Below are 5880 nucleotides of genomic sequence, written 5' to 3' on the forward strand. Positions count from 1 at the left end.
TACCCCCACCTGTGGAAAAGTGTGGGAGAATTTTAGAGTTTGTTACCTAGAATGCTGCACCATGACCCTTGCAAAGAGTGTGTGCACTTTTCCCCATGTAGAGCGCCCCCCGACTCCGCCAACACTGACCATGCTTTGGGTGTTCGCAGAGATTTATGCCTGACTAGGGTCAGTGAGAAAGAGATGGCAAAGTTGCAAAAGCGTGTGTAGTGGGGCGGCTGCCTCACACTGGCAGAAGAAGGGTTAAGACAGCCTTGGGGAGACTGCGCAGAACCCAGCCAATTAGAAGAGGGCTTATTGAGCCAGCCAATAGGGAGAAGGCTTAGTGGAGCAGCCAATCAGGGCCAGGCTGGCCCATATAAGAACGGCTGCTGAGCAGAACAGAGGCAGTCTCTCCCTGGTAGCCAAGGGAGGAGGACTGACTGCCCTGTAGGAGGGTTGAGAGTGACAGCACCGCAGACAGGGCAATGCTGGGCAGGATCGGGGAGAAAGAGGGAGGTCCAGCCTGATGGCTCCCTGATACAAGGGCGGAGAAGGTGGGGAAGTGGCCCAGGGAAACAGATGGCAGAGTAGGAGGAGGGGCAGTATGTGGCTGCCGGCTATAGGGTCCTTAGAATCATGAACTCATCATTTCATGATCACTTTTACCCAAGCTGCCATCCACTTTCAGATTCTCAATTAGTTCCTCCCTATTTGTCAAAATCAAATCCAGAACAGCCTCTCCCGTACTGTGCCTTTCTCCACTTTCTGAAATAAAAAATTGTCTCCAATACATTCTGAGAACTTGTTGAATAATTGGTGCCCTGCTTTGTTATTTTCTTAACAGATGTCTGGGTAGTTGAAGTCTCCCATCACCACCAAGTCCTGTGATGATCATGTTAGGCCTGGTCACTGACCCAACCACTGGCCTAAATCCATCACCTGGGACCAAATGACATGGCACAGGTGGGGCTGAGAATAAATCCTGTAAATGGCAAGTCAATCCTGTGACACAGGATTGATAAAATTGGGATAATATTCACCAGTGTTTTAGGGTTGTTTACATGTGCAGTAAGGCCTTTGAACATACAGGAACTGTTTAAGGATCATATTTTATCCTTGTTCAACATGTATAACTCTAATTGAAATAAGGAGAAGTTGTGTGAAAGATTAAGGGAGATAGTAGAGCCTTAACTGCGAAAGGCCAAATTTCACCTCAAATATACGTTCCCAAATCATATGAAAGCTAATGGGAGGTATACATATGTACATATCTGAAAACAGAATTTGTCTCTAGATATTATTCCAAGTGGACATTTTGGGAATTCCAGTTACAGGTAATTATAATAAAAGGAGACCCTTTTGTCTAACCAGAATGTAAGGGAATAACAGTCGTTGTATTTTGGAATAAAATGCTTCTTATAACTTTATCCACAAGAAAGTGACTGGTGTAATATCAAATTGTTGAAGATTCCAGAGTGGGCTCCATTCTCCGTGTTACAGATTAAAAAAAAAAAAAAAGGACACTTCTCACTTTATGAATCTACAGTTATTAAAAGCAACCTGCAAAGGAACAAAAAATAATATTGCCCTCTTTTCTTCTTTACGGTATATAAAGAATGCCTGACATTTTTTGGGGTTTTTTATTTTTATTTCCCCCCCCTCTTTTTCAACAATAAATTCAGGTCTTGGCTGCTGTTTTCCCTAGAAGACTGAATGGTTGACTGGACAATTAGTATGATTATGACATCACAACTATCATACATACCAAACCTGCTTAAATGTGCAGGGAAATACTTTTTATTCACTGTTTTTAAAAGTTAATTTTGTTTAACCCCAGTATCCTACAAATGGTATAAAAGTTCTTGTTGGTAAAGAGGAAATTCCCGGTCCTCTGAGACCTCCAAAGCAGACTTGATATTCCTGATATTCTAAGGTTAAAAAAGGGGAGTTAGGGAATTATTTTTTTTTAAAAAAAACCCCATCATTGCAGGCTTCTTTATACATCATAAATAAGGCTACGTTTTGTCAGGTATTTTAAGTAAAAGTCACGGACAGGTCATGGGCAGCGAACAAAAACTCACGGCCCATGACCTGTCCATGACTTGTACTATATCTCTGATTAAATCTTGAGAGTGCGGCTGGTGCTCAGGGGGGGCAGCCCAGGGGTGCTGCAGGTGCTGGGGGGGCGGTGGCCCAGGGGGGCGCCGTGTGGGGTGGGGACACAGGTGCTCGAGGGGGGCGGTCCAGGGGGTGCCGCGAGTACTCGGGGGGGTGGTCTGGAACCCCTGCTGGGGGGGGGGAATGGAGGGGCTGTCAAACTCCCCACCCAGCTTCTCGGAAGCAGTGACATGTCCCTTCCTAAGCTCCTAGCTCCGTGTGCTGCCAGCTCAGCAGCTCCCATTGGCTGGGAACCGCAGCCAATGGGAGCTGTGGGGGCGGTGCCTGCGGACGGTGGCAGTGCGCGGAGCTAGGAGCTGAGGGAGGGACATCTCAATGCTTCTGGGGAGCCCCGCAAGCTAAGCGCTGCCTAGAGCCCTCACCCCCTCCCATGCCCCAACCCCCAGCCCTGAGCCCCCTCCCACACCAAACTCCTGCTGCTGCTCCTGGGGATGGGGGGAGGAAGCTGTGGCCTGAGACTGCCCCAGCAGGGGCCGGTTCGACTGGCCCATGTGCTGCCCGAGCCAGCTACACCAGCCGCTGCAGGAGTTAAGGAGGTCATGGAAAGTCATGGAATCTGTGACTTCCGTACCTCCATGACAGACATGCAGCCTTAATTATAAAGAAATAAAAAAGGGCAGGTTACTTTGAGATGCCTGAGTGAGGGATAGTGTAGGAGTGTAACAAGGCCAGGCCTTGGGCTTCCCAACTGTCATGATTTTATCACAAATCGCATGACATTTGATGTTTTTCTTAAAGTCCCAGCTCAGGAATAATGCACTTACATGAAAGTCTTGGCTTTTATGTAAAAAGAAAAATAGTTTCTAGCAGTTATGGTTGCTGAGAAAAACTTTAAAATGTTAAATAATAGCGCCTCAAAACCCAGAAGGCAAATAAAAAATCCACCAGGTGTGTATATGTATATATATAAAATTTAATCTTTTTTTTTTTTTTTTTTTGCAGGCGGAAGGGCACTGATCTAAGTTCTCTTTAAGCTGCATGGCTGTGCAGCAACCTATTAAGCGCTGGGCAGGTGCTCAGGGCTGCGGCGGGGAGAGATTCCTCTCCTTCAGCCCCAGTACGAACCTGCCGAGGCTGTGGGAGAAGCACCTCTCCCGTGGCCCCAACCCAGCCCTGGTACAGACCTGCTGCAATCGTGGGAGAGGTGCCTATCCCATGACTCCAACCCAGCCCCAACCTGGACCTGCTGCAGCCGTGGGAGAGGCACCTCTCCCGTGGCCCCAACCCAGCCCCAGTTTGGACCTGCTGAGGCCATGGGAGAGGTGCCTCTCTGCAGCCCCAACCCAGCCCCGGACCTGCCACAGGAGAGGCAACTGTCCTGCGGCCCCAACCCAGTCCCAGCCCTGCCACGGCAGGTTGAGGCGCTCCTCCCCCCAAAACCCAGGTACTGCTGTGGGGAGAGAGAGCTGCGGGGGATTCCTCTATTCCCGCTGTAGCCCCGGGGCAGCCTGCACCCCACACCCCTCATTCCCGGCCCCATCCCCAAGCACGCACCCCAAGCTGGAGCCCTCACCCCTGCCAACCCTCTGCTCCAGCCCTTAGCCCCTCATCCCCAGTCCCACCCCAGAGACCGCACCCCCAGGCGGAGCCCTCACCTCCCCACACACCCCAACCCTCTGCCCCAGCCCTGAACCCTCTACCACACTCCAAACCCCTCAGCCCCACGCCCACCAATGAATTTTGTTATGTACACCAATATGGAGGTGATGTGTCACGCATAACAAAATTCATTCCGCACATGGATGGGAAAAATTAGAGGGAACACTGGCACTGACCCATAATTTTTGGATACTTGGGGTTGGCAGTGCTAGCTTCTTCTCTTAGACACTCTGGAAAAGGAGCCCTGGTCCTGTTCTCCCTGGCTGGGATGTAAATCAGGAGTAACTGCACTTAAGTCAGTGAGTTGGAGCTGCGTTGGTTTGGGCCACAAGGAACAGCATACTGCACTTTAAATTCACAACCTACCTTAATCAGCATTAACTTTGGGAACTGGAGTGGGTTCATAGATTCATAAATTCCAAGGCCAGAAGGGACCATTGTGATCATCTAGTTTGACCTCCTGTATAATACATACCATAGAACTTCCCCAGAATAATTCATAGTGCACATCTTTTAGAAAAACATCCAAGCTTGATTTTAAAATTGTCAGCAATGGCAAATCCACTGTGACCCTTGGTAAATTGTTCCAATGGTTTACGCTGTTAAAAATTTACACCTTATTTTCAGTCTGAATTTGCCTACCTTCAACTTCCAGCCATTGGATCATGTTATACCAGGGGTGGGGAACTTATGGCCCGCAGGTCAGATCTGGCCCACTGCTTAATTTCATATGGTCCTTGGCAAGTCTCTGCGCTGCGGGCTGGAAGCCCCGAGCCTCAGTGCCTTCCGACCCTGTGGGGCTGGAGCTGTGAGCGCCATCTTGCTCCACTGCAGGGGGAAGCTAGGTTCAGCTCCAGTTCTTGAAAGCGAACGGCGTGTCCCTGTAGCCCCTATGAACAGGGGCGAACAGGGAAGCTCTGCTTGCTGCCCCTGCCCTCAGCACTGGCTGTGCAGCTCCCATTGTCCGGGAACAGAGTGCACAGCCGCTTGGCTCCTCCGCCTAGGGGCCAGACATGGCGGCAGCTTCCAGGACCTGTGTGGAGCCAGGGCAGGCAGGGAGCCTTCCTTAGCCCCGCTGAGCTGCCGACCGGGGGTCACCTGAGGTAAGCATTGCCTGGCCAGAGCCTGCACCCCGAACCCCTGCCCCAGGTCAAAACCCCCTGCCGCAGCTTAACTCCCTCCCAGATCCTACACCCCAACCCCCTGCCCCAGCTCTGAGCGCACTCCCACACCCAAACTCCCTTCCGGAGTCTGCACCATGAACCTCCTCCTGCACCTCAACCCTATGTCCCAACCCTGAGCCCACTCCTGCACCCAAACCCCTTGATCACAGCCTAGAGCCCCTCCCTGCATCCCAAACCCCTTATCCCCAGCCCCACCCCAGAGCCCACACCCCCAGAAGGAGCCCTCACCCCAACCCCCTGCCCCAGCCCAGAGACCCTCCTGCACTCTGAACCCCACATTTCTGGCCACACCCCAGAGCCTAGGGGAAGCCCTGAGCTTCTGCACCCACCCCTCCCTGACGGGGCTATGTGTGGCCCACAACTGATTTTTTCTGTGGGTCAATGGCCCCTGATAGAAAAGGTTCCCTACACCAGTGTTATACCTTTCTCTTCCAGACTGAAGAGCCTGTTATTAAATATTTGTTCCCCAAGTAGGTATTTACAGACTGTAATGAAGTCACTCCTTAACCCTCTCTTTGTTAAACTAAATGGATTGTGCTCCTTGCGTCTGTCAATATAAAGCATGTTTTCGAATCCTGTAATCGTTTTCATGGCTCTTCTCTGAACCCTCTTCAATTTATCAACAGCCTTCTTGAACTGTGGGCACCAGAACTGCCCACAGGTCAGATTCCAGCACTGGTCGCACCGGTGCCAAATGATAAAATAATCTCTTCGCGCTTCCCCCGATTTGTGCCTTCCAGGATCGCATTAGCCCCTTTTGGCCACAGCATCACAGGGAGAGTTCATGTCCAGCTGATTACCCACCACCAACCCCACGGTCTTTTTCTGTGTCACTGCCCCCGGGACCGAGCGCCCATCGCATCTGTGCGGCCGCTGCCCTTTATTCCCAAGGCTTGGGCTGCAGCGCCTCCTAACCACATCCCTGACCCATTGTGAC

Source organism: Chelonia mydas, chromosome 1 (assembly GCF_015237465.2).
Source record: "Chelonia mydas isolate rCheMyd1 chromosome 1, rCheMyd1.pri.v2, whole genome shotgun sequence".
Lineage (NCBI taxonomy): Eukaryota > Metazoa > Chordata > Testudines > Cheloniidae > Chelonia > Chelonia mydas.